General features: G+C 35.9%; 1 pseudogene; it reads left to right on the top strand.

The window, feature by feature from the left end:
* Positions 1-14,020, top strand: part of LOC126954428 (UDP-glucuronosyltransferase 2B10-like) — an 87,655-nt pseudogene that overhangs the window by 72,953 nt on the left and 682 nt on the right.

Here is a 14,020-nt window from a genome sequence, read left to right as displayed (position 1 = left end):
AAGCAAAATGAGGTTATTGAAGTTGATTGGGGTTTCAAATAACATTCTTTGACTTTCTAAGCACCTATTGAAAAGTCTCAGTTGCAGCACAGCTTCATCTGAAAAAAATCAAATGTATTTAGCTTTCTGTACTAAACATACTTCTCTACACACTCTACACTATAGGCTATCTCTAATGGAGCCCTTTATTTATTTATTTATTTTTATTATTATGCTTTAAGTTCTAGGGTACATGTACACAGCGTGCAGGCTTGTTATATATGTATACATGTGCCATGTTGGTGTGCTGTACCCATTAATTCGTCATTTACAGTAGGTATATCTCCTAATGCTTTTCGTCCCCTCTACCCCCTCCCCACAATAGGCCCTGGTGTGTGATATTCCCCTTCCTTTGTCCAAGTGAACTCATTGTTCAATTCCCACCTATGAGTGAGAATATGCGGTCTTTGGTTTTCTGTTCTTGCGATAGTTTGCTGAGAATGATGGTTTCCAGCGTCATCTGTGTCCCTACAAAGGACACGAACTCATCCTTTTTTATGGCTGCATAGTATTCCGTGGTGTACATGTGCCACATTTTCTTAATCTAGTCTGTCACTGATGGACATTTGGATTGATTCCAAGTTTTTGCTATTGTGAATAGTGCCACAATAAACATATGTGTGCATGTGTCTTTATAGTAGCATGATTTATAATCCTTTGGGTATAAACCAAGTAATGGGATGGCTGGGTCAAATGCTATTTCTATTTCTAGATCCTTGAGGAATCACCACACTGTTTTCCACAATGGTTGAACTACTTTACAGTCTCACCAACAGTGTAAAAGTGTTCCTATTTCTCCACATCCTCTACAGCACCTAATGTTTCCTAACTTTTTAATAATTGCCATTCTAGCTGGTGTAAGATGGTATCTCATTGTGGTTTTGATTTGTATTTCCCTGATGGTGAGTGATGATGAACATTTTTTCATGTATCTGCTGGCTGTATAAATGTCTTCTTTGGAGAAGTGTCTGTTCATATCCTTTGCCCACTTTTTGATGGAGTTGTTTGTTTTTTGCTTGTAAATTCGATTGAGTTCTTTGTAGGTTCTGAATATTAGCCCTTTGTCAGATAAGTAGATTGCAAAAGTTTTCTCTCATTCTGTAGGTTGCCTGTTCACTCTGATGGTAGTTTCTTTTCTGTGCAGAAGCTCTTTCATTTAATTAGATCCCATTTGTGAATTATGGCTTCTGTTGCCGTTGCTTTTGGTGTTTTAGACATGAAGTCCTTACCCATGCCTATGTCCTGAATGATATTACCTAGGTTTTCCTCTAGGGTTTTTATAGTATTAGGTCTAACACTTAAGTCTCTAATTCATCTTGAATTAATTTTCGTATAAGGAGTAAGAAAAGGATCCAGTTTCAGCTTTCTACTTAAGGGTAGCCAATTTTCCCAGCATCATTTACTAAATAGGGAGTCTTTTCCCCATTACTTGTTTTTGTCAGGTTTGTCAAAGATCAGATAGCTGTAGATGTGTGGTATTATTTCTGAGGGCTCTGTTCCAGTCCATTGGTTTATATCTCTGTTTTGGTACCAGTACCATGCTGTTTTGGTTACTGTAGCCTTGTAGTACAGTTTGAAGTCAGGGAGCATGATGCCTCCAGCTTTGTTCCTTTGGCTTAGGATTGTCTTGGCAATGCGGGGTCTTTTTTGTTCCATATGAACTTTAAAGCAGTTTGTTTTTCCGATTCTGTGAAAAAAGTCATTGGTAGCTTAATGGGGATGACATTGAATCTATAAATTACCTTGGGCAGCATGGCCATTTTCACAATATTGATGCTTCCTATCCATGAGCATGATATGTTCTTCTATTAGTTTGTGTCCTCTTTTATTTCACTGAGCAGTGATTTGTAGTTTATCCTTGAAGAGGTCCTTTACATCCCTTGTAAGTTGGTTTCCTAGGTATTTTATTCTCTTTGAAGCTATTGTGAAGGGAAGTTCATTCATGATTTGGCTCTGTGTTTGTCTGTTACTGGTGTATAAGAATGCTTTTGATTTTTGCCATTGATTTTGTATCCTGAGACTTTGCTGAAGTTGCTTAGAAGCTTAAGGAGATTTTGGGCTGAGACAATAGGGTGTTCTAAATGTACAATCATGTCATCTGCAAACAATTTGACTTCTTCTTTTCCTAACTGAATACCCTTGATTTCTTTTTCTTGCCTCATTGTCCTAGCCAGAACTTCCAATACTGTGTTGAATAGGAGTGGTGAGAGAGGGCATCCCTCTCTTGTGCCAGTTTTCAAAGGGAATGCTTCCAGTTTTTGCCCTTTCAGTATGATATTGGCTGTGGGTTTGTCATAAATAGCTCTTATTATTCTGAGATACGTTCCGTCAATATCAAATTTATTGAGCTTTTTTCTCATGAAGGACTGTTGAATTTTGTCAAAGGCCTTTTCTGCATCTATTGAGACGATCATGTGGTTTTTGTCTTTGGTTCTGTTTATATGCTGGATTGCGTTTATTGATTTACATACCTTAAACCAGCACTGCATCCCAGGCATGAAGCCCTCTTGATCATGTTGGATAAGCTTTTTGATGTGCTACTGGATTAAGTTTGCCAGAATTTTATTGAGGATTTTTGTTTGAAGTTTATCAGGGATATTGTTCTAAAATTCTCTTTTTTTGTTTTATCTCTGTCAGGCTTTGGTATCAGGATGATGTTGGCCTCATAAAATGAATTAGGGAGGATTCCCTCTTTTTTTATTGATTGAAATAGTTTCAGAAGGAATGGTACCAGCTCCGCCTTGTACCTCTCAGAATTTGGCTGTGAATCTGTCTGGTCCTGGACTTTTTTGTTGGTAGGCTATTAGTTATTGCCTCAATTTCAGAGCCTGCTATTGGTCTATTCAGGGATTCAAGCCTGCTAGTCTTCTATTCAGGCATTTCTTCTGGTTTTTTTTTTTTTTTTTTTTTTTTTTTTTTTTTCAACTTCTTGCTGGCGGTTTAGTCTTCAGAGAACGTATGTGTCCCGGAATTTATGCATTTCTTCTGTGTTTTTACAGGCTTGAGCCACCGCGCCCGGCCTCTTCTGGTTTTTGTAGTTTATTTGCATACATGTGTTTATAGATTCTCTGACGGTAGTTTTTATTTCTGTGTGATCCGTTGTAATATCCCCTTTATCATTTTTTATTGTGTCTATTTTATTCTTCTCTCTTATCTCCTTTATTAGTCTTGCTAGTGGTCTAGCAATTTTGTTGATCTTCTCAAAAAACCGGCTCCTAGGTTCACTGATTTATTGAAGGTTTTTTTGTGTCTCTATCTCCTTCAATTCTGCCTCGATCTTAGTTATGTCTTGCCTTCTGCTAGCTTTTGAATGTGCTTGCTCTTGCTTCTCTAGTTCTTTTAATTGTGATGTAAGGGTGTCAGTTTTAGATCTTTCCTGCTTTCTCTTGTGGGCATTTAGTGCTATAAATTTCCCTCTACACACTGCTTTAAATGTGCCCTAGAGATTTTGGTATGTTGTAACTTTGTTCTCACTGGTTTTAAAGAGCATCTTTATTTCTACCTTCATTTTGTTATGTACCCAGTCGTCATTCAAGAGCAGATTGTTCAGTTTCCATGTAGCTGAGTGGTTTTCAATGAGTTTCTTAGTCCTGAGTTCTAGTTTGATTGCACTGTGGTCTGAGAGACTGTTTGTTATAATTTCTGTTCTTTCACATTTGCTGAGGAGTGCTTTACTTCCAACTATGTGGTCAGTTTTGGAATCAGTGCAGTGTGGTGCTGAGAAGAATGTATATTCTGTTGATTTGGGGTGGAGAGTTCTGTAGATGTCTATTAGGTCTGCTTAGTACAGAGTTGAGTTCAATTCCTGGATATCCTTGTTAACTTTCTGTCTCGTTGATCTGTCTAATGTTGACAGTGGGGTGTTAAAGTCTCCCATTATTATTGTATGGGAGTCTAAGTCTCTTTGTAAGTCTCTAAGGACTTGCTTTATGAATCTGGGTGCTCCTGTATTGTGTTCATATATATTTAGGATAGTTATCTCTTCTTGTTGAATTGATCCCTTTACCATTATGTAATGACCTTCTTTGTCTCTTTTGATCTTCATTGGTTTAAAGTCTGTTTTATCAGAGACTAAGATTGCAACTCCTGCCTTTCTTTGTTTTCTGTTTGCTTGGTAGATTTTCCTCCATCCCTTTATTTTGAGCCTATGTGTGTCTCTGCATGTGAGATGGGTCTCCTGAATACAGCCAACTGATGGGTCTTGACTCTTTATCCAATTTGCCTGTCTGTGTCTTTTATTTGGACCATTTAGTCCATTTATATTTAAGGTTAGTATTGACATATGTGAACTTGAACCTATCATTGTGATATTAGCTGGTTATTTTGCTTGTTAGTTGATGCAGTTTCTTCCTAGCATCAATGGTTTTTACATTTTGGCATGTTTTTGCAATGGCTGGTACCGATTGTTCCTTTGCATGTTTAGTGTTTCCTTCAGTATCTCTTGTAGGGCAGGCCTGGTGGTGACAAAATCTCTATGCATTTGCTTGTCTGTAAAGGATTTTATTTCTCCTTCACTGATGAAACTTAGTTTGGCTGGATATGAAATTCTCGGTTGAAAATCCTTTTCTTTAAGAATGTTGAATATTGGCCCCCACTCTCTTCTGGCTTGTATAGTTACTGCTGAGAGATCTGCTGTTAGTCTGATGGGCTTCCCTTTGTGGGTAACCCAACCTTTTTCTCTGGCTGCCCTTAACATTTTTTCCTTCATTTCAACTTTGGTGAATCTGACAATTATATGTCTTGGAGTTGCTCTTCTCCAGGAGTATCTTTGTGGTGTTCTCTGTATTTCCTGAATTTGGATGTTAGCCTGTCTTACTAGGTTGGGGAAGTTCTCCTGAATGATATCTTGAAGAGTGTTTTCCAACTTTGTTCCATTCTCCCCGTCACTTTCAGGCACAGCAGTCAGACGTAGATTTGGTCTTTACACATAATCCCATATTTCTTGGAGGCTTTCGTCATTTCTTCTTACTCTTTTTTTTTTTTTTTTTTTCCTCTAAACTTCTCTTCTTGCTTCATTTCATTCATTTGATCTTCAATCACTGATACTCTTTCTTCCAGTTGATCGAGTCGGTTACTGAAGCTTGTGTATTTGTCACGGAATTGTCGTGTCATGCTTTTCACCTCTATCAGTTTATTTAAGGACTTCTCTGCCTTCGTTGTTCTAGTTATCCATTATTTATTCAAGGTTTTTAGTTATTTGCATTGGGTACCTAGTTCCTCCTTTAGCTCTGAGAAGTTTCATCGACTGAAGCCTTCTTCTCTCAACTTGTCCAAGTCATTCTCCAACCAGCTTTGTTCCATTGCTGGTGATGAGCTGCATTCCCTTGGAGGGGGAGATGCACTCTGATTTTTTGAATTTCCAGCTTTTCTGCCCTGTTTTTTCCCCATCTTTGTGGTTTTATCTGCCTTTGGTCCTTAATGATGGTGATGTCCTGATGTGGTTTTGGTGTGGGTATCCTTTATGTTTGTTAGTTTTGTTTCTAACAGTCAGGATCCTCAGTTGCAGGTCTGTTGGAGTTTGCTTGAGGTCCACTCCAGACCCTGTTTGCTTGGGTATCAGCAACAGAGGCTCCAGAAGAGAGAATATTGCTGAAGAGCAAGTGTTGCTGTCTGATTCTTGCTCTGGAAGCTTCGTCTCAGAGGTGTACCCAGCCATGTGAGGTGTGAGGTGTCAGTCGGCACCGAATGAGGGATGTCTCCCAGTTAGGCTACTCGGGGGTCAGCGACCCACTTGAGCAGGCAATCTGTCCATTCTCAGATCTCAACCTCTGTGCTGGGAGAACCACTGCTCTCTTCATAGCTGTCAGACAGGGGCATATACATCTGCAGAGGTTTCTGTTGCTTTTTGTTTAACTATGCCCTGTCCCCACAGGTGGTGTCTACAGAGGCAGGCAGGCCTCCTTGAGCTGCGGTGGGCTCCACCCAGTTCGAGCTTCCCAGTGTCTTTGTTTACCTACTTAAACCTCAACAATGGTGGGTGCCCCTCCCCCAGCCTCGCTGCCACCTTGCAGTTAGATCTCAGACTGCTGTGCTAGTAACGAGGGAGGCTCCTTGGACATGGGACCCTCTGGGTCAGGTGTGGGATATAATCTCCTGGTGTGCCATTTGCTAAGACCCTTGGTAAAGCACACTATTTGGGTGGGAGTTACCCAATTTTCCATGTGTTGCATGTCTCCGTTTCTCTTGGCTAGGAAAAGGAATTCCCTTCTCCTTTGCACTTCCCAGGTGAGGCGATGCGTCATGCTGCTTCAGCTCTCACTGGTTGGGCTGCACCCACTGACCAGCAGTGACTGTCTGACACGACCCAGTGAAATGAACCCAGTATCTCAGTTGAAAATGCAGAAATCACCCATCTTCTGTGTCACTCACACTGGGAGCTGGAGGCTGGAGCCCTTCCTATTCGACCATCTTAACCCTCTGATTGTAGACCTTTCTTTAATATAGAAATAAATACCATTCAAATTATAATGGCATTTTAAAATTTAAATATAAACATGTGAGCTACTTGATCACAGGAACTATATCACATTCTCTTTTATTGCCTATATAGCATGCATAAGTGGATTACATAAGTGTTGTAAATTGTGCATTTAATGTGTAATGTGAAAAAAATTAACAGAAGCATAGATAGCTGAGTGGATAAATTATTATCTAATTTATATTATGAAACTCTATCACTATACGCAACAATGAGTCTCCTAGGAAATTATAATTATTTACATAGAGAAGTATTATTACTAAATTAATCACTGAAGGAAAACCAGTTGCACAAAGATCCTATTTTTCCCAAACATAGCATTCATTTTTTGTGTATATTTTACCTAAAGACATTGTTGATGTTTTGACCATTCAGGTAGAAACCATATCTGTGTCTTTGTGTATACAATACTTTCAGCCTCAGATGTAGTCAGTTGGTAAACACAAACTCAAAATAATTCCTCACATTTACTATCATGCAAGCCACAGCCCTATAGTCTTATACTTGGTTTCCTAATATATACTTTTAATTATTTTCCCTACATTTACACTCTTCTGTTTACTTGCCAATCTTTGTTTAGCTGCCAGACTGGCTTGCTAAAGAAACAAAACAAAGCAACAATGACGTTTTGGCTGGTTTTCCTTAATACTAGATTAAATTATTTTGCCTGTAAATTAAAACAGAAACCTGTATACATCACATAAATCTACACAAGGCCTCCAATTTCAACCAAAATTTTTTTTTTATAATCTCTGGTATACGATTTACTCTAAAATTCATACTTGTGGGAATAGTTTGCAAATATCAGGACTTTCTCTCATTCTATGATTTGTTTCCTTTAGCCACTCTCTGTCTAGAGTCTACCAAAGGTTTCATCTCACTGTATATGTGATCTGTCACACCAGCTTTTTCTGATTACTCCACAGATGGCTAATGGTTTTCTCTGGGTTTCTGATCATGTTGCACCATTTATATCACACATCATAATATCCTTCAGAGTACAAGCATACCTTACTTTATTGCACTTTGTTTTATTATGGTTTGCATATATTTAGTTTTTTTTTTTTTTTTTTTTTCTTTTTTTTTTTTTTTTTTTTTTACAAATTGAATGATTGTGGCAATTGCACATCATGCAAGTCTATTGACATCATTTTTTCAAACTGCAAGTAACTAATTTATATCTCTGTGACCCATTTTGTTAATTTTTCACAAAAGTTCAAGCTTTTTTGCTATTATTATATCTGCCATGGTGATCTGTGATTGGTGATTTTTCATATTACTATTGTAATTGGCTTGGGGCATCACAAACTATGCCCATATAAGATGTCCAACTTAAGAAATGGGTGTCTACTGAGTGCCCCACATATCAGTTGTTTCCTAGTCTTTCTCCCACCCCTCAGGCCTATTTCCTGAGACACAACAACATTGAAATTAAGCCAGTTAATAAACCTAGAAAGGTCCCTAAGTAGAAAGGAGAGTACCACATCTTTCACTTTAAATCAAAAGCTAGAAATAATTAAGAAACATGAGGAATGCATGTTAAAAGCTTAGAAAGACTTAAAGCTAGGCCTCTTGCATCAAATGACCAAGTTGTGAATAAAAAAAAAAAAAGACAAAACAAAGTTCATAAAGGATATTAGAAGTGTTACTCCAGTGAATGCCCACATGGTAAAAAGTAAAACCCCATTATCACTGATGTGAAGACGTTTTAATCTGGATATATCAAACCAGCCACAATCACAACTTCACTCTAACCCTAATCCAGTGCAAGACCCTACCTCTTTTTAATATATGAAGGCTGAAATAGGTGAGGGAGCCTCAGAGAAAAATTTGGAAAGCTAGCAGACATTGGCCCATGAGGCTGAGAAAGAAAAAAAAAAATCTATCATTATAACAAAGAAGTACAAAGTAAAGTAGCAAGTGCCAATGTAGAAGCTGCAGAAAATTATTTAGACAACCTAGCTAAGATCATTGATGATGGTGATTACACTAAACAACAGAATTTGAATGTTGACAAAGCAGTCCTTTATTGAAAAAATACGTCATCTGAGACTTTAATAGCTAAAGATGGGAAGTCAATGCCTGACTTTAAAGCATTAAAAGACAGGGTGACTCTTTTGTTAGTGGCTAATTCAGCTAGTGAATTTAAGTTGAAGGCAATGTTCATTTATTATTTTGAAAGTACTAGAGTCTTTGAGAATTATGCATTGAAAATCTGAGAATCTGCATTGCCTGTGTTCTATAAACAGACAAACAATGCCTATATGACAGCACATCTGTTTAAAGCATGACTCACTGAATATTTTAAGCTGACTGTTGAGATCTACTCCTTAGAAAATAAAATTTATTTCAAAATATTGCTGTTTAATGACAATGCACATGGACACCCAAAAGTTCTGATGAAAATGTACAAAGAGATTAATGTTGTTTTCACGCCCACCAACATTACATCTATTCTGCAGCCTACTAATAAAGGTGTAAAGTTACTTTGAAGTTTTATCATTTAAGAAATACATTTTGTAATGCTATTGTTGTCTTAGATTGTGATTTCTGTGATTAATATGAACAGAGTAAATTGTAAACCTTCTGTAAATAATTTACCATATTGGAAACTAAAACATTTGTGATTCATAGGAGCAGGACAGCATATCAACATTGACAGGAGTTTGGAAGAACTGGATTCCAATCCTCATGGATGACTTGAGAAGCTCAAGACTTTATAACTAGAGATATGTTTTCTTCAATTTCCTTCAATAATGTTTTATCATTTTTATTGTAAAGATCTTATATCTTCTTGGCTAAATCTATTCCTACATATTTCATTTTTGTAGCTTTGTAAATGTGTTTTCTTTTTTCATTCTTTTTATTTATTTTTTTTCATTTAGATATTGGAATCCAGAAACACAACTGATTTTTTTAGATGATGATTTAGTACCATCTGCTAAATTGATTTGCTGATCAATTTTAAGAGCTTGTGGTGGAGTCTTTAGGATTTTCTGTGTATAAAATCATGTCATATGCAAAGAGAGATAATTTGATTTTCTCCTTTCCAATGAATGACTTTTCTTTCTTTCTGTTGGCTAATTGCTCTGGCTAGAAATTCTAATATTATATTGAATAAGAGTGGTCAACATGGACATCTTTGTCTTGTTCCAGATCTTAGAGACAAAGCTTTCCAACTTTCCTTTTTTAGTGTGATATTACCTGTGCATTTGTCATATATGGCCTGAATAAGTTTGAAGTGTTTTTTAGTACACTTTATTTGTTGAAAGTTTAACGTTTTCCTCATGAAGGAATGTAAATTTTATCAAATGCTTTTTGTGCATCGACTGACAAAATTGTATATTTTTTCTTAATTCTCTTGATGTAATGTATTACATTTATTGATTTGCATATGCTTTACCTTCTCTTCATCCCTGGGATAAATCCCAGTTCACCATTGTGTATAATCTCTTTGATGTGCTCTTGGATTTGGTTGGCTAGCAGTTGTTGAGCATTTTTGCATCTGTGTTCATTAGGATTATTGGTCTATAAATCCCCCCTCCCCCCCCCACAACCCTCTCTCTCTCTGGTTCTTTCTTTCTGGTTTTAGTATCAAGGTAATCACACTCTTGAAAAATTATTTTTGAAGCATTTACTTTAGTGTTTTGGAAAAAACATTTTAGAAAAAATGGATTAATTTTTTAATTATACTTTAAGTTCTGGGATACATGTGCAGATCATGCAGGTTTGATACATAGATATACATGTCCCATGGTGGTTTGCTGCACCCATCAACCAGTCACCTAGATTTTAAGCCCCACATGAATTAAGTATTTGTCTTCATGCTCTCCCTCTGCTTGCCACCCACCGCGACAGGCCCCAGTGTGTTATATACCCCTCCATGTGTCCATGTGTTCTCATTGTTCAACTTGCACTTAGCAGTGAGAACATGAAATGTTTGGTTTTCTGTTCCTGTGTTAGTTTGCTGAGAATGATGTTTTCCAGCTGGGTCTATGTTCCCACAAATGACACAAACTCATTCTTTCTTATAGCTGCATAGTATTCCATGGTGTATATTGCCACATTTTCTTTATCCAGTGTATCATTGAGGGGCATTTGGGTTGGTTCTAAGTGCTTGTTATTGTGAATAGTGCTGCAATAAACATATTTGTGCATGTATCTTTATAGTAGTATGATTTATAATCCTTTGGGTAGATGCCCATAATGGGATTGCTGGATCAAACGGTGTTTCTAGTTCTAGATCCTTGAGGGATCGCCACACTGTCTTCCACAATGGTTGAACTAATTTACACTCCCACCAACAATGTAAAAGCATTCCTATTTCTCCACATCCTCTCCAGCACCAGTTGTTTCCTGACTTTTTAATGATTGCAATTCTAACTTCTGTGAGATGGTATCTTATTGTGGTTTTGATTTGCATTTCTCTGATGATAATGATGATGAGCTTTTTTTCATGTTTGTTGGCTGCATACATGTCTTCTTTTGAGAAGTGTCTGTTCATACCATTTACCTAGTTTTTGATGGGGTTGTTTGTTTTTGCCTTGTAAAGTTGTTTAAGTTCTTTGTAGATTCTGGGTATTAGCCCTTTGTCACATGGATAGATTGCAAAAATGTTCTCCCTGTCTGTAGGTTTCCTGTTCACTCTGATGATAGTTTATTTTGCTGTGCAGAAGCTCTTCAGTTTAATTAGATCCCATTTGTCAACTCTGGCTTTTTTTGCAATTGCTTTTGGTGCTTTAGTCATGAAGTATTTGCCCATGCCTATGTCCTGAATGGCATTGCCTAGGTTTTCTCCTAGGGTTTTCATCGTTTTAGGTTTTACGTTTAAGTCTTTAATCCATCTTGAGTTAGTACTGAAGCCATCAGTTCATGATTTTTTGTTTTTGCTTTTTCATGTGAGTTCTTATTACTGCTTCAGTCTTGATACTCATTATTTCCCTGTTGATGTTTCTATTTCTTTTTAATCCAACACTGGTTGGTTGTGTGTATCCAAAAAATTTTCTATGTCCTTTAGATTTTTTTATTTGTTGGCATGAACTTGTTTATAATAGTATTTTATAATCCTTTGCATTTCTGTGTATCAGTTCTTATGTATCTTTTTCATCTCTCATTTTATTTATTTGAGTCATCACTTTTTGTAGTTAATTTAGCTGAAGATTTTTCCATTTTATGTATTCAATAAACCAACTTTTGTCTTGTTGATTTTTAAATATTTTAAAAATATGTTTTATCTATTTCTACTATAATCTTTAGTATATTCCTTATCTACTATTTTTTACTTTAGTTTCTGTTTTCACATTTCTTAAGGTGGTATAGGTTGTTTATTTAAGATATTTCTGCATTTTTAATGAAGACCTTTATTTATATACATTTGTTGTTTTACAACTTATTTTTTCAATATCTTCCAAGTTTTATTATATTGTCTTTCCATTTTTATTTTTCTCATATATTTTAAAATAATTTATCTATATGCAAAATGGTTGTTTATGAGCAGAATTAATTTCCATATAGTTGTACATGTTCCCAAATTCTTTCTTTTATTGATTTCTAGTTTTATTCCGTTGTGGAAAAAAGTGACCTAATTTTGAATTAAAAACACTTTAAGACCTATTTTGACCTAAAATATGGTCTATTCTAGAAGATGTTTCATGTGCTGTTGAGAAGATTACATATTCTGCCGCTGCTGGATGGAATGTTCGGTAAATGTTCATGTTAGGTTTATCTTACCTAGAGTGCAGTTTAACTCTGAAGTTTCTTTGATTTTCTGTCTGAATTATATTTTTAATATTGTAAGTAAAGCGCTGAAGTCTTCTACTATTATATCACAGTAAATCTCTCTCTTCAGCTCTGTAAATTTTGCTTTATATATTTGGACGTTCCAGTGTTATGACCATATATATTTACAATTTTATTCTGTTGCTCTATTGTGCTCTTGATTATTATATAATGGCCAATTTCTTATCAATGTTGACTTAAAATATATTTTAACTAAGTATAGCTACACTGTAATTTTTTTATTGTTTACAATGACAAGAAAGAAAATTTTCTATTTATTTCCTTTTAGTCTGTATATGCCTTCATAGGGGAAGTGAGTTTTCTGTGGGGACAATAGAGTTGAGTTTAAATTATTTATCCATTCAGTCACTCTATGTCTTTTACCTGGATCATTCAATCAATTTCATTCTGCAATATTATTAATTGATAAAGATTTGCTACCTCTATTGTGTTAATTGTTTTCTGGGTTACTTTCTGTGTCTCCTTTCTCTCTCAATCTGTCTCTCTTTCTCTGTCTCTCTCTCTGTCTCTCTTTTTGTCTCTCTCTCTCTCTCTCTCTCTATCTATCTATCTCTATCTCTCTTTGTGTATTCCTTTATGGTTAAGTAATTTTCTCGAATAGTATGTTTTGATTTCATGCCACTTTTGTTTATTGTGTCTAAGTTTGGCTTCCTAGTTAATGAAAGATTTACAAGAATATTTTATTTTTAGATATTTTAAACTGATGACAACTTTCAGCACAAAGAAAACTAAACAAAACTGTATTTTGACATAATTTTGTCTTCCACATAATCACTTTTTGATGTCTAAATTTATATCTTTTCAAATTTCCATCTCTTAACCAATTGTAGTTACTATTTTCTTTAATATCTTTGTCTTTTGCATTCATGATAAAGATATAAATGGCTTATATACCACAATTATACTATTAGAGTATTCTGAATTTATCTTTACAATTGCTTTTACTAGTGCTTTTTATGGCTTCAGACGTGTACTTACTACATATGAGTGTCCTTTTATTTCCAATAAAAAAATTTTCCTTCTTATTGTTTCTTATAACATTGTTCTGGTGTTTATGAGTGGCTTAGATTTTGTCTGGGAAACTCTTTCAGGTTTTAAGAATTGCTTTGGTAGGCACAGTATTTTTGCATGGCAGATTTTTTTCAGCACCTTAAATGTATATCTTATTGTCTTCTTGCTCACAAGTTGATTTATTTATTTATTTATTTTGAGAAATTTGATGAAACTTGAATTGGGACATTCTTTAATATGGTACAAACTTTTTCTCATATTGCTATCACTATTCTTTATTTGTATTTGCCTTTTAACCATTTAAATAAGATGTGCCTTTGGGAAATACTCTTTGGAATAAATTTGATTAGGGTACTTGGTTTGGCCCCTGCAGTGTTATGGTACTGGTCAAACTCCGCAGCGTGGCATTCCTGGTAACAGGAACTCCAAGCAGTTGCTGAGATCTGTGTGCCTGTCACTGTGGTTAGTACTCCCACTCTCGTTTCCAATTCACCCCAGGTCATTCAACCCTCTAGCCACTCCTAATGCTTCTCCTGGGGTAGAACAAAAATGGGCTTCCCAAAAAGAATCACAGATCCATGAAGAAACTGAACATTCCCCTTAAATTTCCTCCTCTGATCTTGTAACTTCAGGTAAAGTTCTCTCACAGTGGTGTGTCTTCTTGGTGTGTGGAAGTGGTGTCATAATCCAAAA

The sequence above is a fragment of the Macaca thibetana genome, chromosome 5 (assembly GCF_024542745.1).
Source record: "Macaca thibetana thibetana isolate TM-01 chromosome 5, ASM2454274v1, whole genome shotgun sequence".
NCBI lineage: Eukaryota > Metazoa > Chordata > Mammalia > Primates > Cercopithecidae > Macaca > Macaca thibetana.
The sequence above is the reverse complement of the archived record's forward strand: the minus strand, read 5'-3'. Positions and strand labels throughout refer to the sequence as shown.